Genomic DNA, 25,149 nt, shown 5'->3' on the forward strand with positions numbered 1-25,149 from the left:
CCTATCTGCAAATTGCCTCCATCTCCACACCCTGCCAGTTCCCACTTCTCTGACCTTATTCACTTGTGAAGTTTGGGAACATACACATTAGCCCTTCCTCAGCATATAAGAATTGTGTCAATAAGATGGGTAACAGTGTAGACAGCACTTGATCTTAAGCCACTTGGAGACTAGGCTCATGGTGACCACACTATACTGGATATCAATATAAACACATAATAAACATTTCAACATCTTTTTTCCCATTGTGTTTTACCTCTTATTCTATTCTGAGTAGAAACCATATTTCCCAGAAGGAACTCAATGAGGCATTATTTGACAACTGTTCAGGACATTTGTACTAGCTTTACCTAAGATGTCAGCATCCAAAACATGACTGTGTGCCCTCAGAGGAAGACAATAACCCAACCAGCAGTGACACAGTAGCACTGAAGAAGGGAGGAAGAGCATATCTTTAGGGGGAATTTCATCTTACTTGACAACAAAAATCATCCATAGAGCAATGGGACCCCACTCTGGAATAAGAGCTATAGATCCACCAAGGTGATGTCTTCCAAAGACAGACACTGCAATTGGGCTTCTCAGAGGAATGTAGGAACATGAATATCACTGAAAAAGAGAGTGCTCCAGGCTTAAGGCAGTGAGGAGCAGCTGAGTCCAGGAGAGGGCATGACAAGAAGACCTGCATGCATGAATCTGGGGTGGTGGGTCTCACTCTAAGATAGGACAGACCATGGGATTTCCCAAAAGAGTTTAAGGACATTTGACCTAGATCCTGGTCCCTTCTACTTTCCATGCAGTTTCTATGCCACCACCACTAGGATGCCCATGGAATATGCAGTCAACAACAGATGTGATGGTCAGGGTACTAATCTTATCTTAACCATTTCCTCAAAACTGACTATGTGTCAGTATCTTCTATAAAGCTTTTACATGTGTGTATGTGTTTGTGTGCATCCAAACCCCACAGTGTGCCATTGAAACAGAACTCCAGCGTGGCACCGGCTGTCTGTAGTACAAAGCTCCACAGACCATGCTGATGCCTGGCCAGGATCTATCTAGACTTCAAGATCCATACAGCCTTGGAGATGTAGCCATGTGTGTGGAAGACTTTAAAGAGGACCGGTAGTCTAAATGGGTAAGTGCACAATCACATAAAAAATAGGGAAGCTATATGAAGGATAGAGGACCATATAGCAAAAACTGGGGAACAGAAACTAGTGGCAAGCCATGCTCCTGGGGGGTCTTCAGAGGACAAACCCCTCTGGCCCAGGTGAGGGCTGGCTGTTGCATTTCCACTGCCTGCATATGGACAATTCAGGATGGAATCATAGTCCAAACAATGAACTCTGAGTTTTCTGGCTTCTTATCAACTTTGAGTCTTGCATTGCATGAACAGCTATGGCATGAAAAACTGAAACAACCTACTCAGTTTATTTTTGTCACAATAGATAATGTTTTTTAAAAAAGAGGAGAGAAGGAAAGGACAAATTCTAGAAAAGAGATTTTACCTGGTAATTAGGAAAGAAAAACAGTCGAGAAGCCTGAAGCTAAATTGATTTCTGCCAAGGTTGCATGACTTCTGGCTCCCGGTTTTACAAGCTGCACCATGAGTTCTTGAGAATGTTCAGAGCATCCTCCTGTGGAAGTCACAGGTATCACCTGAGGACATTTTCAGATGGGTCTGTTGCGGTGGCACAGTTGTCCCGAGCCAGTGTGGTTTGGAGTGGGCAGTGAGCCTCGGGCTGCCTAAGGGCGAGTCAATAAAAATGGCAAAACAAAGAACCACCTGCTTACTTGTTCTCAGGTAGGCAATTTTATAAGAAGATTGAACAAATTATTGATTTGACGCTGCAAACACCCAAAATAACTGAATTCTGTCTTCCCTCCTTCATATGTCAAATTATTTTAATTTATGAGGAAACAGAAATAAGACATTAGCAACTTTTAATTATCAAGATTCCACTGATTTGTTTACTTCCTAAGAATCTGTGAAACATTAAAAGTCAAGACACAGTGCGGGTCAAAATTACAGAATCTCAAGGAGCTCCCTACATTTGAAACTCTCAGATTAACTTTAATTGTCTCCATACTTAAGATTTAAATGCATAGCTGTGCTCATTTTCTTTCTCAACACAGGCAACATGTAGGAAGCTAGACTCAGATATCTGAGTTCTCCCTACGTGTTTTTGTATAAATATAGTGTGTCACTATTACTACTCTGTTTGCACATTTTGGAAACTCTACTGCCAGAAGGATGTGACTTTGTATATAAAAGCTTGCAGGTTCCTTTCAAACTGTCAATACTCTGATGTCCTGCAGAAGTGAATCATACTAATTTAATAATCCAGGATTGAGATTCTCCCTGGATTCCAAACACTTGGTCTGAAGAACACACTCATCAAATATTTTTTCATGTACTTATTTTTATTATTCAAAGCAAATAAAATTGAATGTGCAACAATGAGAGCTAACAGCAAATGACTAGAAGAAATAGCAAACTAGATAATTTGTTTGTACATCACGTATCACCTTCAAAATCAACACAACGATCTCTAAGAGGCTCTTTAAAATGATTGAAAAAGTCATCAAATTTTCATTAAGATTTTTGTTATTCAAAGACCCAGTTAGAGAATTTCTGTCCCACATAGAATTCAATCCAATTGTGGAAGACATCAGACCAGGGCCTTAGATATCAATTAAATGGTCATCTTACAGTTGTATGAACTGTCAGTAGGCTAAGCACCTAACACACATTATCACACATTACCTTCAATGTATTATAAGGTAAATTCCACCCTTATCACTCCTTCATAGGTGCCACACAGAGATGACAATGTTGCAATATCTGCCCCAAGCTGGTAAGAAGCACTGATGAACGTAGGACTGTCTTATTCCATCTCTGGGGACATCTGCATTTGTAATCTGCCTCCTCTATATAGTATTTTCAAAGTTTCAGTGTTAGCAAACAGAAAATGACATTTTGAACCCAGTTTTGTCTGATTTGAAAGGTTACACCTTTATCCAGAATACTCTTCTAGCACACCCTGTGAGTTTGCAGCACATTTTATCTACCTGTAAATACCTAAACTTTACCCAGGGCCCTGTAAATGTGAAATGGAAAATAAAACAACCTCTGAAGTTTTGGAATTTGTGAGTAAAACTACAAGCTTAAATAATTGTGCTCCTACACATCTTCCAGTGTGCTGAACCAGACAGTACCCTCATTGGTGGAAGGTCAGTGAGGCTGATCCAATTTTCTTGAAATAGAAGAAAAACCACAGAATTATTTGTGAAGGTGTGATATGTGGCTGGTGACATGCATGATTTTATTAGAAAATGAAGCTGAATCTCTAAACATCCCTCATGTACACTCCTCCCCACTTTCCTCTGTATAGTGCATCACATCCAGGCTCACAGCCTTGATTAAAAGTAGGATTTTTAGAGGAAAGTCTTCAATTTTCACTTGAGTTATTCTGTTCTTGCAGTATTTTGCATGGCCCATGTTTAAAGGTTTTTCAGATGGAACAGGTGCAAGAAACAAAGTGATCGGTGGCTATGTTTGTAACAACTGTCACAGCAGAACCATCAGTTATAAACTGTTGTTGAGTTACACATTCCACTTGATACTGTGTTTGTGGTGTGTGCATGCATGTGTGTGTGTGTGTGTGTGTGAAGCCCACAAGGTCCTGAGAGAAGTCACTGTCAGGGTGAAGAAGGGACCCCCTGTGGATGGAGACATTGTGCTTCTTGCCCTTAGTTACATAGAAACTAAAGAAATTAATTGAAATGCCAGGAATATAGGACCATATATGTGCCTTGAGTTTGTGAAGAGATAAGACTATTTCCGAAGGCTACAAATAGGACTCCTGTTGAAAATAAAATAAATACATGTCAGAGAATATATTTAGCTCATTAATAAATGAGGAAACAATAAGATATTAAGATTAATGCAACAGAAAATGTGAATGCAGAGATGTTCACAGGCAGCAGAAGGCTAAATAAATTTGTCAATGGATACAAATGACTAAATGTCCTATAGGCACATAAAGAATAATGCCATGGTTATACTTTCCATAGAAAGTATAACAGTTGTATCTCCACCAGAGGAAATTCATGTGCATTGCTACAGACATCACTAATCGGTGTCCTACATTAGCTTCTATTCCTGCAGATCTGTAGAAAGTGAATGATGGGATCATTTACCCACAGAATGGGATATCCAGAGGGCTCCCAGGTCACACTCAGTTCTCCAATGAAAGGACAAAGCCAACATCTTGCCAGGGCCCAAGTCTTGGGGGATATTTCCCAACAAAAGAAATTAAGAGTAGTTGTGGATATTTAGGTTGCTTCTATATCTTAGCTGTTGTAAATAATGTTTCAATGAACATAGGAGTGCAATATATTTTCAAATTAGTGTTTTGAATTTCTTGAGGTAAATATCCAGAAGTGGAATTGATGTGATACATATATACACAATGAAATATTGCTCAGTCATTAAAATAAAATAAAATCTTGCCATTTATGACAACCTGGATGGACTTAGAGGGCATTAAGCTAAATGAAATAAGTCTGACAGAGAAAGACAAATACCATATAATTTTATTTATATTTGGAATATTAAAAAATAAAAGAACAAACAAAGCAGAAACAGACTCACAGATACAGAGAATATTTTGATGGTTGCCAGATGGGAAGGGGATTGAGAGCCCCAGTGAAAAGGGGCAAGAGATTAAGCAGTACAAGTTGGAAGTTACAAAAACAGTCATCAAGATGTAAAGTACAACATAGGGAATATAGCTAATCGTAGTCGTAGGCAGCCGTCCGTCTCGAGAGACGATGGTGTAGCTTCTTAAGAGTCTATCTGCACCGCCGAGAATGGTTGTGCAGTCCGACTCGGGAGTGACACGGTATCTGTCTCCTCCCGTGTTGAATCGACATCTTGCGATGACGCTGGAGTGTCCTCTCCAGTGAAGCTGAAGCTACAGAGCCTGGGCAGGGTGATATGGAGGGTCTGCTGTTGCCCATGCAGCAGACCCCCCCTCTCTTCGCAGCTGAAGGGTCCAAGGGAAAGACGGAGTCAATACAGCTTGGCTTCAGGTGCGCCGCAGGAGTTGCCGGTGTTGACTACAACGTCAAACCGCCTTAGGGACTCCGGCTCCGGATTTTCTGTCGGGGTTTACTCCCTTAGCCTTTCCCCTGAAGAGGTATGCCGCAAGGCAGCGGAGGTTTTTTGGAGTCAGAGTTTTCCTTCTCTGAATATAGCTAATAATACTGTAATAATTGTGTATGGTGCCAAGTGGGTACTAGACTTATCAGGGGATCATTTTGTAAGGTATATAAATGTCTAAGCACTATTTTTTACACTTGAAACTAATGTAATATTGTATATCATCTTAGTAGTCATGGACAGAAAATCTAAACCTCTCAATTCTAGAGTCCAGCTGTCACATGAGAAAGTGTGATCACCTGGAATTCAAGACTGAAACAACCATCTCAACTTGGAATTTACAAATCAGAGTTATTAATAAATTCCTGTGCAGGCAGGCTATGAAAACAAGAGAGAATTAATCAGTGGCTCGGGGACAGCAGAATGAAATAGAAGATTTGCGTGATAGGGAGGAAAGCACAGACACATGCAATTTCATCTTTATGAATCCTCAGAGTTCTTCAACTGAAAAGCATTCACATGCATTTTGCACCCTTGAAGTACAACAACTTAATCAACATCCAACTCTAAGGGAATCTGGAATGTCAGTGAGAAGAGAGTGTTTTAGTGGGTTTCACATGTATTTTGCATAAAAGTAAATCTTTTATCTGCCAATAGAAACATATATATGTAAAATCTCTTGGTAGAAATGCACATTTTTAAAACAGGTTAAAGATCAGACTTGTAAATGGAGAGCAGGATGACAACTGAAAATGGGAAGTTTAGGAGGTGGAGAAACTGAGTAAAAAGGAAAAAGGACTCATGAACATGGACAACAGTGTGGTGATTGCTGGGGGAGAGAGTATAAAGGAACTAAATGGTAATGGAAAAAATTACAATAAACATTGAATCCAATTAATAAATAACTAAATAAATAAGGTTAAAGAGATACTAGACAAAGGGTAAATTTCTCAAAGTCAGCATGCTGTCAAAAAGAATCTTAAAACTTCCGGCCAAGACAGAGACCTAGACAGACATGCTGTGTCTCCCTCCACAACTAAGAAGGAATACAACTACCTCAAAACTACAGACAACCAGAAGTTCCAGTAAATCAACTGCATAGAAGTCCAACAAACAAAAATATAAGAAGAAATACTCATCCAGACATGTAGGAGGGGCAGAGCCAGAATGGAGAGGATGTGGTGCGGTGGCAGCAGCAGTGGCAGGTCAGCAGAATGTGTAGCCACACATTTTTAAAAGTCAGGAGGGACACTTGGAGAGCGCTCCCAGCACCAGACCAGATCACTCAGCTCATGGTCCCAGTGCTAGGGAAAATAGAGTCTCATTGCTTTTGACTATGCGAACCAGTGGGGGTTGGGGCAGAGGAAGAAACTACCAGCCTTTCAGCAGAATCCACTTGTATAAAGGGCCCCCACGGTCCTAGAACATCAAGAAACCCACCCACTCTGGGAACGACAGCCAGGGCAACAACTAGAGAGGTACCAGTCCCATACAGAGGTGGGAGAAGTGCCTGGAAAAGGGGCAAGTGCTGAGCAAATAACATTGTTTCCTCTCAGACCCCTCTCCCACATATAGCATCACAACATGGTGAAAAGGGTCACCCTCTGCTGACAAATACCTAAGGCTCCACCCCTTACAATGTAACAGGAGCAACAGCTCTACCTAAGACACAGAGGCAAACAAACACAGGAGACTGTCAAAATGAGGAGACAGAGAAGTATGGCTCAAAAGAGGGAATGGATCAAGGTTCCAGTGGGAGAACTAAGCGACAAGGAGATAGCCAACCTAACAAACAAGGAGATAGCCAAACTAATAGATGCAGAGTTCAAAACACTGGTGATAGATGCTCACAGGCTTGACAGATATGCTTAAGTATGGAAAACACATAAGGGAAGAAGTGAAGTCTATGTTAAAAGAAATAAAGGAAAGTCCACACAAAATCAATGGTGAAGGGAAGGAAACCGGGGTTCAAATCAATGATTTGGAACATAAAAAAGAAAAATGTCAACTAGTTCAGAATGAGGAAACAAAAATTGAAAAAAATAAGAGAGGCTTAGGAACCTCTGGGACAACTTTAAACATGCCAACATCCAAACCATAGGGGTGCCAGAAGGAAAAGGGGAAGAGCAAGAAATTGAAAACATATGTAAGAAAATAATGAAGAAAAACTCTCCAAATTTGGTGAATGAAATAGACATACAAGTTCAGGAAGCACAGAAGTCCCAAACAAGCTAGACCCAAACAGAACCACACCAAAACACATCATAATTAAAATGCCAAAGTTTCAAGATAAAGAGAGAATCTTAAAAGCAGCAAGAGAAAAGCAGAGAGTTTCCTACAAAGGGGTGCCTATAAGACTCTTGGCTGATTTCTCAAAAGAAACTTTGCAGGCAAGAAGGGACTGGCAAGAAGTATTCAATGTGATGAAAAACAAGGACTTACAACCAAGATGACTCTATCCAGCAAAGCTATCATTTAGAATGGAAGGGCAAATAAAGTGCTTTCTACACAAGGCAAAGCTAAAGGAGTTCATCATCACCAAGCTATTATTTTATGAAAGGTCAAAGGGACTTACTTAAGAAAAAGATCAAAATTATGAACATTAAAATGGCAACAAACTCACAACTATCAACAATTGAATCTAAAAAAGAAAAACAAAATACATACAACTAAGCAAACCAGAATAGGAAAAGAACCATAGGTATGGAGATCATGTGGAGGGCTATCTGCTGTGAGGGGGAAGGGGGAAAAATGAGGAAATGATGCAGGGACTAAGAAAAATAATTGTTTGGTGCAAAATAGACAGGGGGAAGTTAACAATAATATAGGAAAGGGTGAAGACAAAGAACTTATATGCATGACCTATGGACATGAACTAAGGGGGGGTGGAAGTGCTGGAGGAAAGTGGGGTACTGGGCAGAAGGGAACAAAAGGAAAAAAATTGGGACTACTGTAACAACATAATCAATAAAATATACTTTAAATAAGAATCTTAAATGAACATGATAAATCACCTCCCTGTAGCACAGAAATGGAGGAATCTCAAGTCAGCCTGTGAAAACCACCTGTGACCTGTCTGGCCCTATGGCCAACTCTGGCTCCACTGACTAGGGGTTGCCCGATTAAACCAGAGGACAGAAAGGACTGAGAAGTAACTGCTTACACTCTTATAAAACAATGAAAAATTATATAATCTTGCCCAAAAAAAACCTAAGAAGAAAGGGGAAGAGTTTAAACTTTTAAAAGTAAATAAGACCATCCTTGCAATAAATTCCACTTGATCATGGTGTATGCAAAGATGGTACAATATTCACAAATCAATAAATGTAATACACCACATAAACAAAGTGAAAGGCAAAAATCATACGATCATATCAATAGATGCTAAAAAAGCATTTGATAAAGTATAACACTCATTTGTGATAAAAATTTAAAAAGCTCAGCAAAGTGAGAATAGAGGGAGCATACCTTAACATAATGAAGGCCACGTATGAGAAACCTACAGCCAACTTCATATTCAATAGGCAAAAACTAAAATCTTTCTGCCTAAGATCAGGAACAAGACAAGGGTGTCCGCTTTCATCACATTTATTCAACATAATATTGGAAATTCTAGCTACAGCAATCAGACAATAAAAATAAATCAAATGCATACAAATTGGAAAGGAGGGAGTTAAAAAAATGGTCATTTTTTGCAGTGAACATAGAAAGCCCTATAAGTTTGATCAAAAAACTACTTGACCTAATAAGTGAATTTGGAAAAATAGTGGAATGCAAAGTTAATATTCAGAAACTGAAAACATTTCTGTACACCAGCAATAAAATATCAGTAATGAAAACTAGGGGGAAAAAATCCCATTTACTATAGCAACAAGAAAAATAAAGTACCTAGAAATAAACTTAAATTAGGAGCTAAAATGCCTATACTCAGAAACTACAGAACACTGAAGAAAGAAATTAAAGAAGATACAAATAAATGGAAGCATATACCATGTTCATGGATTGGAAGAATTAACATCATTAAGATGTCCATACTACCCAAAGGAATCTACAGATTCAACACAATCCCTATTAACATACCAATGACATATTTCACAGATTTAGAACAAATATTTCAAAACTTTATATGGAAACAAAAAAACACCGAAAAGCCTAAGCAATCTTGAGAAAGAAGAACGAAGTTGGAGGTATCATAATACTTGATATAGAATGATATTACAAGGGCTCTGTAATCAGAAGAGGCTGGTACTTGCATAAGAACAGACAGATAGATCCATGGAACAGAATAGAAGCCCAGAAATAAACTCAGATCTCTATGGTCAATTAATTTGACAAAGGGGGCAGGAGCATAAAATGGAATAAAAATAGCCTCTTCAACAAATGGTGCTGGAAGAACTGGACAGGGGCATGCAAAAAAATGAAACTAGATGACCAACTTACATCATACACCACAATAAACTCAAAATGGATAAAAGCCTTAAATATAAGCGTGATACCATAAAAGCCCTAGAAGAAAACATAGGCAGGAAATTTTTAGATATCCTACACGGCAATATTTTTGCTGACATATCCTCTATGGCAAGGGAAATAAAGGAAAAAATAAACAAATTGGACTACATCAAATTAAGAAGTTTCTGCATGGCTAAAGAAAACATCATCAAAATGAAAACAGAACCAATGGTAGAGGAAAACATACTTGCCAATAATATCACAGACAAGTATTTGATCTCCAAAATATATAAAGAACTCATATGACTTAACACCAGGAAGACAAACAATCCAATTAACAATGGGCAAAGGACCTTCTCTAAAGAGGACATGGAGAGGGCCTATAAGCATATGAAAAGATGCTCAACATCACTAGCCATCAGAGAGATGCAAATTAAAACCACCTCACACCAGTCAGACTGGCCATCATTAACAAATCAACAAACAACAAGTGCTGTCCAGGATGTGGAGAAAAGAGAACCAACCCTACTGCATTGTTGGTAGAAACACAGACTGATGCAGCCACTGTAGAAAACAGTATGGAATTTCCTCAGAAAAACTAAAAACAGAAGTGCCTTTTGATCCATCAATTGCACTGCTAAGATGATACCCTAAGAATCCTGAAACTCCAATTCAAAAGAACTTATGCACCCCTGTGCACATAGCAGCACTGTTTACAATAGCCAAGTGCTGGAAAGAGCCTAAGTGCCTGTCAGTAAATGAGTGGATCAAAAACTGTGGTACATTTACCCAATGGAATACTATGCAGCAGAAAGGAAGAAGAAACTCCTACTTTTTGAGACAGCATGGATGGAACTGGAGAGTATAAGCCAGGTAGTGAAAGACAAATGCATACGATCTCACCTAAAAAAGGAACCTAATGAACAAAATAAACAAATGAGCAAAATAGAACCAGAAGCATGGAAACAAGGAACAGACTGACACTGATCAGAAGGGAGAGGAAGGGGAATGGGGAATGAAATGAGGGGAAGGGCCTAGTCAAGGAGCATATATAAATGACCCATAGACATGGACAACAGGGTAGGGATTGACTGCAGGAGCAGGGCCTGGTCAGGGCAGGGAAGAGCAATGGGGGAAAATTGGGACAACTATAATAGAACAACAATAAAATAAAATAAAAAGTAAATAAAACCACAAATGTTAATATGCATTGAGCATAAAAATAGTAGCTATCTTAAATATTGGATGTGCATGTATTGGATGATCAACTGAGGGGAATCTTATTTAATTGTCTCTGAGTATTATTGCATTATTGTCCTTTTTCAGACCATACCTTTTTTTTTCACTTGTATTCATCAAGTTGAAAAAGACTGGGGCTGATACTATCACAATATAGAAAGGAGAAGAAAATTCTAGAATTATATATTGGTTCATCCTCTGCAAAGCACCTCACTACAGGAGACACATGCTAATATATGTTTCTGAATACACATGTGAATACACAGAAAGCTTCTGTAAAAGTCTTATTAAAAATCAAAGAATGAGGAAGAGAAGGCAGAGGAAGAGAGAAGCCAGGAAAAGAGGGAAGAAGAAAGGAAATTTCTAAATACAGAATAGTGCCCGTATATGAAGAATAAATAATATATCTTTATCAAAGCTATACTATTTTATTCACTTTAATTCATTGTGTTGGGTTAATAGGAAGGCCAAAACTGCCTCCTTAAAATGCCTAGCCAGAAAGAGCAATAAAATGTACCTTCATTTTTCCTATATCTTTATTTTCTTTCCCTCTTAGGGTATTTGCAAACATCAAATGCAGCGAATGGCATTGTCTCAGGTACATGTCTGTGTTTCCACCTTTATAATAACATCCATGTTCCATGGTGTGTGTTCCTGTATTTTTGTGTGATTCCAAAAACCGAGTAGGGCATGGGTAACTTCTGCAGTGAATACTCCAACAACATCACCTGAAAAAAACATTTTCCAACTATCTCCCGAAGCCCCTCATGTGGAGATGATGCCCCGATATGACCATCTAGACCATCCTCTTTCCAGACACCCACCCTGCCCCAGTTTCAATCAACTTCACTTGCAAACTACATTAGTGAGGTGGGCAGCCACCAAGATCGCCCCAGTGATCCTCTTGCCTTCTGGATTCACCCCTGTGGAGCCCCTAATACCCCACCATTCTTGGTATGTGAGTGACCGTGGTCACTCTACACTCTGTCACCAGGGTTATAGTCTAATCCTGCACCCAGAGGGCCACAATCTTGCCAGCAAAACTATGTGTCTCATATTGGATTCCTGCCCCTCACTCTCCTTAGCAAAAATGACTCTAGGTGGACCTGTGCCTTCCCCAAGTCTTACTACAGCAGGTCCTTGAATAACATCATTATGTTCAATGCTGTTTTATTACAATATTGATGAGGAAAAAAAAAGTTTCCTGGCCAAGCCACTGTGTACATGGAGTTTGCATGTTCTTCCCATGTCTGTGTGAGTTTTCTCTGCATCCTGCAGATTTCTCCCACATCCCAAAGTTGTGCACACAAGGTGAATGCTGTGTCTGCCTTATCCTTGCCCAGTGAGTGTGGGTGTGGGCATCAGTGGCCCTTTGAGTGGCCCTGTGAGTGTGAGTGGCCCTGTCCTGGGTGGGTCTTGCCTGGTACTCCAAGCTTCTGGGGGAGATTCAGTCACCCTTGACCCTGATCTGGGATAAGCAGATGAGAAAATCATTAACTTACTTGTTTTTATTTGTCTTTCTTAAATGTATGTGTAGCTCCAATTTATTTCAATGATTAACATTAGAAGTGTTTGAATCTTTACTTAAAGTCTGGTAATGTTTTTTGTGACCAAAAACATGCCATAAAAACTTAACTATTTTATATCAATTATCCTGGGGTAAAATTGGTTTCATTGTGCATTGTTTTGCTTAAAGTTGCATTTTCCAAGAGCCTAATGAAGATGTTAACTGAGGACTTACTGTACTCTATTTTCTAGTTAAGCATAGATTCACCTGCTATAAATATGAAGCTGCACTTATTAATATTCAATACTGGGATCTGAGAATCAGATTCCTGAGAATTAGAACTTAAACTCGGACCAACGACTGCTCTACTGGCTGAGTACATCTTAAAAATTATTGTTAATGAGAAATTACAATACAAAAATAGAAATGGTATGAAAATTTTCAAAAAGGTGTGGACTCAGCTACAATCGTTGCCCCCAAGGCCATTGATCAGCAATACCTTCAGCCATGTGGAAAGTCAGTAAAGAAAATGACAAACAGATGTTCAAGGCATTTGTACATTTCTTCCAAAAAACCTAACTGTGTCACATGATTTAGCTAATAAGTCATTAAAATGGATTATGCTGAGCACTTAATAACCTGATTTCCACTGTCCTATCTGTCAGCACCTTAGATTGCCACCTTGGGAAGGTGGGAGGTCCTGCCTCTCTTTAGGCTCTATCACATTGCTGCCATTTTCTGTCTTTTAACTTCATCTTCTGGCTGCTTCTTCCCACTGGACTCATTTCCCTCTACCAATGTGACTTCTCACTTTTATGTTTTAGTCCTCTCTTTGTATCACCTCTTCTTCTTTCCAACCATATCCTAAGGGTTTGTATTTCTACAGGCCAAAAGGAGACTCAAGGAGTTTCCTGACCTAAGGCAGTCCTCATTCCAAGAAGAAGAAGCTGCTTCCTAGTTTTTAAACTACCTTCTGACCCCCACTAGACCATTAATATAGGGATGGACATGACAAAGACTCCATTCCTCAGGTCATCATCAGATGAGAGGGGACGTGATAGAACCTGGGAAAGTTTAGTGGAGAAGGTGTTATTTGAGATGTTTTTGAAGAATGTGTGCAATTCTTAGAAAGTGGTATTTCCAGCAAGGGAATGATGTGACATAAGACACAGTGTTACATAAAAAGTGGTCTTTGGAGGAGACTAGGTAACCTGATGTGAATGAAGTATTTGGTATAATCTGGGAGAAGTGGTAAGCAAAATAATGACTGAAAAGCACAACGGGGTCCTGTATGGGAAGATATTAACAGCACAATAGCACGTTAGGCTGTTCTGTCAATAGTGCCAAGTTTCTGAGACCTGAAGTGGAGTTACCTAAAGGGATTTATGCATTACAAAGAAGGCGGGTTAGGTAACCTCCAAGGTCCATCCAACTTTCAAATCCTTTGATTCTAAGGTCATACCTGTGGATTTTGACAGCAATGCTGACCCATTGTGAATGAATGACAGCAGGAACAGGAAGAATGATCAGGTGACCACCTTGAAAGCAAAGTCGGTAACAAGAACCTGAACTAAAAGGAATGCAGTGTAGATATGAAGAGGGAAGAGATTCTGGGAATATTTTGAGATGTAGATTTATAGAAATGAGCAACTGATTAGAAGTGATGGGTGGGGAAATAAAAGAAAAAAAATAGGATTCCAATGTTTAGAACAGGGTTTTTTAAGTTATGGTCTCATAGCTTCTTGCATCAATAGTACCTAAGATTCGTTTAAAAATAATAAATTACCAAGCCTCACTGCAGGCCATCAGATTCTCCATGGAGTATGTTTAAGGAAAGGAATATAAAAGATAAGTGGAGAGTTTAGATATGCGAAGTTTGAGTTGCCTGAGTGACATCACCAATTTGAAGTTATCTAGCAGAAGTTCATTTTTTGAGTATGGACATTTAATTATTCCAGTCCTATTTACTGACCTTCCTTTAATGCAATACTTTTGAAACTTTATCAAAAATCAATTGCACCCTTCTGTTCCCTTTCTGCCATCTTTTCGTGCCACTATAATCGTGCCCACAAATGTCCTGGCCGATGCTCTCAAGAGTATCAACAATGCCAAAAAGAGAGGCAAATACCAGGTTCTTATTAGGCTGTGCTCCAAAGTCATTGTCTGGTTTCTTACTGTGATGATGAAGCATAGTTACAACAGCAAATTTGAAATTACTGATGACCACAGAACTGGGAAAGTTGTTGCGAACATTTTATGTAGGCTGAACAAGTGTGGAGTAATCAACCCCAGATTTGATGTGCAACTGAAAGATTTAGAAAAATGACAGAACAACCCGCTTCCATTCATCAGTTTGGTTTCATTGTACTGACAACCGCAGAGGGCATTGTGGACCATGAAGAAGCAAGACAAATACACAGGGGGGAAATCCTGGGATTTTTTTTCTAGGGATATAATACGTACATGAAAATAAAATGCCTCAAAATCAAGCTGCATGTATGTGTGGTTCTACTATGGGACTCTCTGGTATGTTCCATTGATATATTTTTCTATCATTATGCTAATAGAGCACTGTCTTATGCATTAATATAAGTCTTCCAAATATATTATTCTTTTTCAAAATTATCTGAGTTCTTCTGGGTCCCCTAAATGTCCAGATAAATCTTAAAAACAACTTACTAATTTCTACCAAAAAAAAAAACCTAGTGTGAATTTGATTAAGATTGCATTAAATATAGATCAATCAGTAAGAGTAGAATTGACATCTTAACAACAATGAGTCTTTCTGATCCATGAGCACAAGATATGCCTCCATTTACTTAGTTCTTAATTTATTTCTTTCAGTTCATAGTTTTCAATAGACAGAGTTTGCACATATTTTATCAGATTTAGCCTTAAGTGTTTAATTTTTGATGTTGTTGTAAATGTTGCTTTTAAAATTTCAATTTTCAATCATCAGTTGCATTATCTAAAAACACAATTAACTTTTGTGTATTGATTTTATATCCTGCAATCTTGCCAAACTCACTTATTATTGAGCTTTTGTTATTATTTATTATTATTAGTTCCTGTAGTTTTTTTGTAGATTTCAAAGAATTTTCTATATAGATAATAATGTTTCTGCAGATGTGCTTGAAAAATATTTGTTGACTGAATGAATGGTTCTGCATTTCCAGCCAAAGCTAAAAACTTGAATTTAAAAGAATTAAAGTAGATGACATTCCAAAAGTAAACCATGTAGTGTGAAAAAAAGAAGAGAAGGAGAAAGGAGAGGATTCCAAGAACGCAGGGTCTTCCTACATTTTTCAAGGCATGTGTGACTGTCATGACCTCTGTGCATAACCACGCACCTCTATAGACTCACAAAAACAGTCAGTGTGCTTTAACGTACTATTAACCAGTAATGTTCTTATAGATTTTCAAGAAAGTGCAGAGGAAATAAACTGGAAATGAGCATCTTAGTAGGAAAAAAAAAGTATGAGAATATACATGGGGTAGGGGGAGGAATTGATGCTTGAAGACTGTTTTCCAACCAGTTTATGGCTCTCTGTGTACAGAAAATACAACTGTGATTTAATTCTTCAGGATTCTCCATACTTTCTTACTATATTGTTGTGTGCATATGCTTGTGTGCATGTGTGTGTGTGCGTGTGTGTGTGTGTTAGTTCAGCAGGCACCCATAAAAGAGAACTCTATTGTTAGAACAGTGTTGTTCTCACTGCAAGTACTTCTAAAGACATCAGAAGCAACAGCATCACTTGTAGAGAAATACTGAGCAGAAGTAGAACCAAATGCAGGATTCAGCCCCCGGGAGTGTCTGAGCCACAAGACAGAAAGAGCCGGCTGTGCGTCAACACTGAAGGCAGAGCAGCAGACATTCATTCCAACAGGCTCCCTTCGGTAGGTCTGCCTTTAAATCCAAGTTCTTTCCATGGATTTGTTTGTGCTTCTTCTGTGAAAGAAAATGACCCTGTAGCTAAAATGTAGACTTCATGGAGCAAGAAAAACAACATCTGCAGCCTTAGCCAGGAGCCAGGCAGGCCGTGGCGAGGAGAGGGTCCAGTGGAGACAGACCATGAGCTCCATCGAGTGACCCTGCATGTCGCCACTGACAGCATATGTTTACATGCTAATGAAAGTCAGCTAATTTAAAATAAATTTGCATCCATCAAAGTCAAACAGTGAGCAAATGTTACGTTGTGTGTCAACAGCCCTCAGGATGCAGGGGAACTTGAACACTTTCCTTCCAACTTCTACAGCATCATAGAGAAAAAATGTGGATGACACAGAAAAGCTGAGCTGAAATCCTATGCTTCTGTGATGTCTGAGTAGCCAGTGATTTCTGCAGACTCATTCCTAAGAATGGTCTTGGAGGCTGGGGGAGACCACGGATGGGAAGAGGAAGAGCCAGGGTTCCTCCAAAGCCTGTTGTCACCTTCAAATGGGGCCATTGAAGGATTCTTTAGAGATGGTTAAGCAGGAAACCAAGAATGGTCATGGGGCTCCCTGACCCCCACCACAGGCAAGTGAGAAGGAAGGGTCAAGCTACCACCAACAAAGGAAAGTGTGAGTGGAGGAAGGGGGGCACTACCTCTCCCTTCTTGCTCTCCACCTGCTCAAGGACTAAGGGTGAAGGAGCCAGGCAATGCTCCAGGACAGGCCAGCCCCCCAGGGCTCAGAGACAAAGAGCAGGAGAGGGGCAAACTGTGATGCCCTACATGTCCACTCCAGCACCGATGAAGGTTTGACTGTAAAAATATTGATGGAAATATTTAAAACATGTGCAACACTTCCTTATCTCCTGAGCCAGATTGTGCATGTGATACATGTCACCTTTCCAATTGCTGAGTGGCAGTCTCTAGATTGTATCCTGTGGTATCTCCTGGGGCTGTCACCTAGGGTTGTTGTAAGGTAGGAGAGGCCTGCCCCACATGGGGCCCTGAGACCCTGCAACCCCCAAAAGTCACGGTGCCCCTCAGCAGGGCTGTGTGTTTAGAGAATTTAAGGAGGAGCTGAGAGTGATCCCTGGAGAAATGACATGAACCTATGTAACTTGGACTGTGTGACACCATCTGTGTTGCTCAAATTCACATGCTGAAAAACTGACCCTCAGGACCTCCAAATGTGACTTTATTTGGAGGTAGGATCTCTAAAGAGACAATTGAGTTAAAATGGGATTGTTGAGGTGGGCCTTAATCCAATCTGACTGGTGTCCTTATAGGAAAAGAAGATCAGGACACAGAGGAACAACCATGTGAGGGCACAGGGAGAAGAAAGCCATCTACACACCAAGGAAAGAGGCCTTGGCAGACACCAGCCCTGCCCACACCTTGATCTTGGACTTCAGCTTCCAGGACTATAAGAAAACAAATATCTGTAATTTAAGTCCTCAGCCTATGGCATTCTGCTATAGCAGCCCACATGGACTAAGACAACAATCCACACATTTTTACAAATATATTGTTTAATGTTTTTGTTCAGTACATGTCTCCCCAATAGACTCTATCCCCATGAAAGCAGAGACCCTGACTGCCTAGTTCAGTGTGCCCGGCCCTCAGCTTCATGCATACCACACAGTAGATGTGCAATAATTATTTGTCTAATGAATATGTGAATAAATGAAAGCCACATTAAAAAGTGAGTGGCTTGATATTCAAAATATCTAAGTTAAACCTATCACTTTGCTGACACTTCTCCTAAATACAGAAATAAAGCCCATGATGGTTCATACATTTCCTAAGACTCCACTTGACTTAGTAGGTTTGTCTCTAGTCTCTGATCTCTGCCCTGAAGACAGCCTTTCCATTTGGCCTTCTGTCTCAGATTCTGAAAATATCTGCCGACTCCTTCCTTCATTCTACAATTCAGGGCTCAGATTTCATTTGCAGACCTGCAATTAGTAAGATTCGTAATGGAGAAAAAAGCTAAATTGTTCATTTGTGTTAACTCAGCATGTGGGACCCATAAGCTCACTGAGAGGAATGAAGCAAAGCTACATTTTTGTCTTTTCAAAATGGTCCTCAGTTGCTGCTCACAGAATGACCTTCAACCTCTGAGACCACGCCTCAGCATCTTGTCTAAAAATACGTGTTAGAAATGTCATCTTTTCCTACTAAACGAATAGAAATATGATACTATTTTTACATTGAAACTTTGGGAGAAAAAAATAGAGAAAATTATATATATACACATGCATATTTATATAACTGAGTTTTCATCTGATGCTAAGACTCAAATTTATATTAACTGAAAATATCTCACTGAATCAAACTTTAATCATAGAAAACAGGGGCCTTCTGTTCCTACTGAATCACATTCATGTGTCCAATAATTTGGGTGTACATAATTTCCCGGGCAATCATTTACTTTTGATAACATCCATTTTAAAGACCTTGAAGAACTATGTATGACAAAGGTCAATGAAAAAACATTCAGAGCATTATCTGTCTTCTCTTCCCAAATTGCAAATAATTCCCAAGGAAATTTTGCAAAAAGTATTCAGTATTCATCTGCGTTGTTTTCTCTTTATTCATTTCCACCGGTAATACCCCTTTCAATCTGTAAACTCAACACTGCGCTTCTGAGTGGCTTCTTTGTCATTCTGCAAGTGGGGGAGAAGAGGGAAGATCTTTTCTGAAAATACTTTCCTTTTTCATAATGTTAAGCAAATAAGTTTGTGGCTCTTCCTGAAGTTAAAAAAAAAAAAAAAACTGGACTCTAATCTCAGAAATTAAATATATCAAGCTTTAATTAAAAAAAAAAAAAAGAAAAGAAAAGAAGGAAGGAAAGCAAGAAAGAAAACATCCCCCAAAGTCCTGATGGGCTGATGCTGGATTTATAGTAAATGTAGTCACACATGATCAGTATCTGAGATGAGACTCTGGTTTTGCTGTTGGCATCTACAAATGTCCCATATACTTTTAATAGCAAGATATAAAGCCATTTGTGCAGCAACAGGACCAGGGCTTTCTGCTTCAGGAAACATGCCTCATCAGCAGAGACTCAGCCTAGTGGGAGGCGATATTCATGGGTAGGTCTGAGGGTGGGAGTGGGGCCACATGAGAGGAACAGAGCAGAAGGATCAGTGCTGTGATCCTTTTGGGATGAGCTGGCTATTAGGACCACATTCCAATCTAACATGCAAATACATGGATTAAAATTGGCTAAAACTCTCAAGTCGAATCAAGGGAGCAGGCAGATGGGTAATTCTACACAGATACTTGTACGCAAAGGAAATTGAATTCCCTCACAACTACACACATGCATGCATGCATGTACACACACACACACACACACACACACACTCCTCATCAGATCACCCATAATGATTGATACTTAGAAGGGTATTTGCCTAAAGTAATTGCTACCACACCATGGAGACTGAGTGTCTGGCAATCACTGCCAGGCAGGGTGGCATGTCATTTCACTTCAATCGGCATGATGAATCTTTTACATAACATGAATCGCTTTCTAATTGTGAGTCTGATTGCCCTTGCCATTGTCAGCATGCTCACAACTCCTCCAGCCATTGGAGAAGCAAGGAAATTACAAAGAACTACGCTTTTGTACATCAAGAAAGGAAATCTTGCCCACAGGAAAGCAAAGTGGCCTTGTGGATAAAGAAGCAGAAAGTCCCAGTGGCTTAGCAGACAGTGAAAAGTGACTGAATATGACAGGGAGAAACCAGGAAAGCGTCTTATCTACCAATGGGCACAGAATCTCTCTAAAAACTGCCACTTGCTACGAGGTGTGTGACACAATGGACACCCAAAAGATCTGGTTCAAACCCCAGCTCTGTCACCTTCCATCTTGTAAATCTTATCACATCTTGATATGGAGTCAAGATTGAATTTAATCCTATTAAAATTTTAAAACAAAGCACGGGCTGCTGATCCTCAGCAAATGTTAATTATGATCATTTTTCTTTGTGAAAATTAAGCCCTCTTTTGACCATACTAGCTGTTACATACAACTATCAAAAATAGGTTCATAATCCATCTTTTAAATGAGCAAAGTCAAGTCTCCTTTATCGCCATATTTCCCACCTCCTCCACCACTCAGGACAGGCACTACTTCAGCATGTCAACTTCAGCCATCTCAACGGCAAAGGAAGTGACTCCTGTATGGCTCTGATTCAAGATGGGAAAGGCTGGTCTGAAACAAAACTGAGGCTTTGTTTTGGTCTGTTATAGAGGCAGTAACTTTTAGGCACTACAGCATTTCCATGGATTAGTCATTCTCTTCACAAAACCACTACAAACCAAACAAATTTGCTGGAAAGACAAGCAACATAATGAATGATTTGCCAGACCCCTTATTACGTGAATGTGCAAGCACTGAATGCTCACAATAGCCCTGTGCATGAGCTACTGTTAGTAATAATAATTGTATAGATGAGGTATGAAGAAGTCACTCAACTTAATCGCGGCCACACATAGCAAATAATGAGGTCATCACTCAAACTTAACTTGAGTCAAGACTCAGAACACTAGACCTCCTGCTCCTTCTGGAGTAGTTGAAAGAGAAGCTAGATTATGTTTAAATATCTAGCTAATTGTCCAGGATAACTTGGGTAGGATTTTGTAGATCTTGAGATCAAGCACACATCCCATGCTTATATTTTCATAAAAATATGCTAAAAAGCAAAATGGCATAAGTGGCATATGTGGTATGGATGGGATTAGGAGTGGGCACATTAGTTATGTTAGTATGTGTCTCTGTCATCTCAGGCTGCTATGACAAAATACCAGAGACTGTTGGTTTAAACAACAGACATTTATAATCTTGCATTTCTGGAGACTGAAAGTCGAAGATCAAGGTCAAACAAGCATGATCAGGTTCTGGTGATGCTTCTCTTCCTGGTTTGCAGAAGTCACCTTCTCTCTGTCATCATATGGTGAAGAGTTATCTGGTGTCTTTTCTTATAAGGACAATGATCCTATAAGATCAGGGCCCCTCTTTTTTGATGTCATTTAACCTAATTACTTCTTAGAGCCCCCATCTCCAAGTATAGCCACTCTGGAAGTTAGGCTTTCAATATATGAATCTTGGAGGCACACATTCAGTCCTTAGCTGCATATTATCCACATAATCTTGGGTGGGTCATTTGGTACCTCTGAACATCCATCCAAGATGCCACTATGTCATTTGCCTGCCTCATAGGGTTTCTATGAGGATCAAATGAAATATACATGATGCTGTTTTGCAAACTGTTAGAAACTGTATAAACATCTCCTAAACAAGAATATAAATCACACTGGACCAGAATCACTTGATAGTCAGGATCTTTCTACACTTCTTCAGAAGAAGAAAGCAAATAGCTACAAAGAGAAATCTTATTTTCTAAAAATCCAGGGTAACAGCATGAAACCTTACTGGTCAATTTCCCACATTTCCTTCCAGACAGTGAGAAATGAGGCCAGACTCTCATTAAAATTCTAACAAGAACAACAAAGTCCACAAGGTTAAGAGCGGCCTGAATCATTTCAAAAGGAGTTTTGAAACCTAGAAGGAGATAAGTGGAGCTTCTGTCTAATGAGGATACGTGGCTAAGCTCGATATCTCCTCCTGCCTTAAACGTTCTGCTGAGTTTGATTATACTTAGCACCCTTGTGGTACTATGTTAGGTAGGCACCATCCTAAAGAAAAAATCACCAGTGTGGACAAAAAAGGGTTTCTGTGGAAAGTAACCTTACAGGGTCATCTGATTATATAGTCCTAACTAGGTAGGTCTTGGTGGGTAGTCAAGCCCCAGGCATATAACCACTTTAGTTAATGGTTTATGTCCATTTTTCTTGTGCATCTAGGTTAACATACCTTTGAAATAAGCATAATCACCCACAAGAGAGCACATAATCTTAACTATCCTGTAACCTGACCCCCATTTTGCTTTCTATCACCTCCAATAATCTTGCTTACATTCTCTCTTTAATGTCAAGTGTATAAAAGAAATTGCGAACTGTTTTTCCCTAGAGCAGCAGTTCTCAACCTGTGGGTCGCGACCCCTTTGGGGGTCAAATGACCCTTTCACAGGGGTCGCCTAAGACCATCGGAAAACACATATATAATTACATATTGTTTTTGTGATTAATCGCTATGCTTTAATTATGTTCAATTTGTAACAATGAAAATACATCCTGCATATCAGGTATTTACGTTACGATTCATAACAGTAGCAAAACTACAGTTATGAAGTAGCAACAAAAATAATTTTATGGTTGGGGCTCACCACAACATGAGGAACTGTATTAAAGGGTCGCGACATTAGGAAGGTTGAGAACCACTGCCCAAGAGCATTTGAGATCTTGCTTCCTGGCAATTGTCCTCAGTCTTGGCTCAAGTAAGTTCTTATAAAAATTCCCTACAGGTCTGGATGCTTCTTATGTTGACATCAGAAATTAATTTTTAAAACAAGCTATGTGAACCAGCATAATCTTTTGTTTTTTGACATTGGCTGCTTCTCAAACATCTTCACATGAGTCCTTAGGACCCTTCTCTCTCCATCATAATTGTGCATTTAAGCACATCAGGCCTGTCTTCTCACTCTTGGGGTCCAGGATGTTCTCTGCAGAAAATGGTTGAGAGATCACAGGAAAGAAAAGAAAGTATAGCCCTATAATAGATTCCATAAACTTGGGGTCAGAGAAACTTCCAGTAATCCCAGCCAAGCAGAAGGAACAGCATAGTGTCAGGCAGAAATCTCGTGCAGTACCATATCGGTCCCTGTCCAGAAAGACTCCAAGAAATGGCATAGTTCTTGTTTTCATGAGCACAGGGCATTGGTTTCCTTTTAGAGAATGTTACCGAACTAAGATCCTGAAAATAGCCCTGTTTCTCACTCAAATTCACATTTTTCAAATTGAATATTATTTATTGGAAAGCTAAAAAAATTGTAAGTTAACTTTTTTTTCTATGCCTGGTAACTTAATTGTATTAAAAGAAATAAACTGGGTTCCTTATGGAAATTCTACACTCGACACAAAACATACTCGAACTGCCTTCAAGGTTTCCACAGCAGACACTGAATTTTCAATTGTCCTAAATTCTGTGCCCAGTTTGTTGTCTTGGGGTTCAGTTTAACTGGGGTTCTCAGCTCAGGGTGAGTGGGAGAAAACCTCACAAAGGGAAATGAGGGGGAGATGCCCCACAGGAATGAGTTCTCCTAGGATGGGCTCATACCTAATTATTTCACAGGATAGTCATGACCCAAATGCTTCTTGTCATGAGTTTAAAATGCAGAAGAGACTCAAGGAATTGTGAAATAAATGTCGTCTGTGTTGGGTTTAGTTTCTACCTCTCAGCCACTCTGTGATGCCTCCTGGCCTTGTTTGACACAGTTTATGATAAATCTGTTAACCTAAGCAACTAAGAAAGACCAGAGAAGATGGTTGACACTTATATGATCCCTTTCTGCTCTTTCCCAGGAAGCCTCCTCATCCTTGGAACCAGAGGTCAGCCCTGCAGCCCTTACCACACTCCCTCCTGCTGACTGAGGGGCTGCCCACACCTTGCGATTGTGCCCTAATATGTCTTTCTGAGCCTGCAGGCCTACAAGGCCTCTAGAAAGTCTTAAGAAAGAGAGAGAGAGGATTTGTGAAAGGAAATCACCAGACTTCTTACAACGTTACCACTGGACACCAGCCCATTATTTCACACTGCAGGAGCTGCTTAAAGAAAAAGAACCGAAAAAGGACGGAGGGAGAGGTCTAACCCATTCAATGTTATTCCAGATGAATAGCTGTCTAATTCCTCAAATGCTTCAAAATTCCCAAATGTTCGAAATATTTCAAAGTTAGTATTATAATTGTTCAAGCCAAAATTGTCTGCATTGGCTGTTTCCAGGAGATCCCTAATGAGGTCTCTAATCAGCCACCAGAGGGCATCTTCTAGAAAAATATGTTAGACACAGCTGCACCAAAGAACGTGCTCTGCTTGGACTTCTGATAACAGATGATGGGAACGTTACCTTCCACCTGCCCTCACACTGCAGCCTGGGCCAGGTTAAGGTGAGGCACTTACCTGGGGCCCAGAAACTTTAATCATCAAGACAAATATTATTTTCATACAATATTTTTTAAAGTAAAAATTTACACAAAAACGTCTATGATGAACAAAATATCAAAATTTTAAATAAAGATGTGATCTATCTGACAGTGCTGGGCTGAGCCAAAACCAAACCTGAGGCAAAAGGAAACATGTACACCCCCATATCCATGTTGTGGTGAATTTTTTGAATGGTTTACTTTCTCCAGAACATTAAGGTAGTTGGAAAATACTGAAAAATTTTAGAGTAGTTGTATTAAAACTCACACTGTTAAATTTAAATGTTTTAATTACATAAAAACCAAAATGCATTATAATTTTATTTTCCTGAGATTAATGGAAGCAAATTCATTGGTAATATTTTCAAAATCTACTTCTTTGCTTATCTGGTTTTCAATTGAGAGAATTGCTATTTTTGAACAAAGTAACAATCTTAATTTTCTTTTAAATTAACTTTAATTTACTAAAAGTTCTTTTATGGAATACTGCTGTGACACATATTGTTAAAAATTCTCAAGGCTCTTCTAAATTTGGATCAAATTATAGTAAGCAAATTTCATAAATAACTTTTGGCAGATCCAGACATAGTGCTGATTTATATTACAAGTTATTGACAACATGGGCTGCTTAAAACCAGCTATTTCAGATGAAATTTGTCCAGGACTTAAGCTGTCAGAATTTTTTTGTTTGTTTGTTTCTGAGCAGGAACAGTCACTGCCATTTAGAAATCAGATGTATTCAT

The 25,149-nt window shown here is 39.3% G+C and overlaps 1 pseudogene; it reads left to right on the forward strand.

Moving 5' to 3' along the window:
- Window positions 1-14,409: 14,409 nt before the first annotated feature.
- LOC150019490 (small ribosomal subunit protein uS8 pseudogene) lies at window positions 14,410-14,813 on the forward strand (annotated as a pseudogene).
- Window positions 14,814-25,149: the final 10,336 nt, after the last annotated feature.

Source organism: Furipterus horrens, unplaced genomic scaffold (genome assembly GCF_987537825.1).
Source record: "Furipterus horrens unplaced genomic scaffold, mFurHor1.1.pri manual_scaffold_2, whole genome shotgun sequence".
Taxonomy (NCBI): Eukaryota; Metazoa; Chordata; class Mammalia; order Chiroptera; family Furipteridae; genus Furipterus; species Furipterus horrens.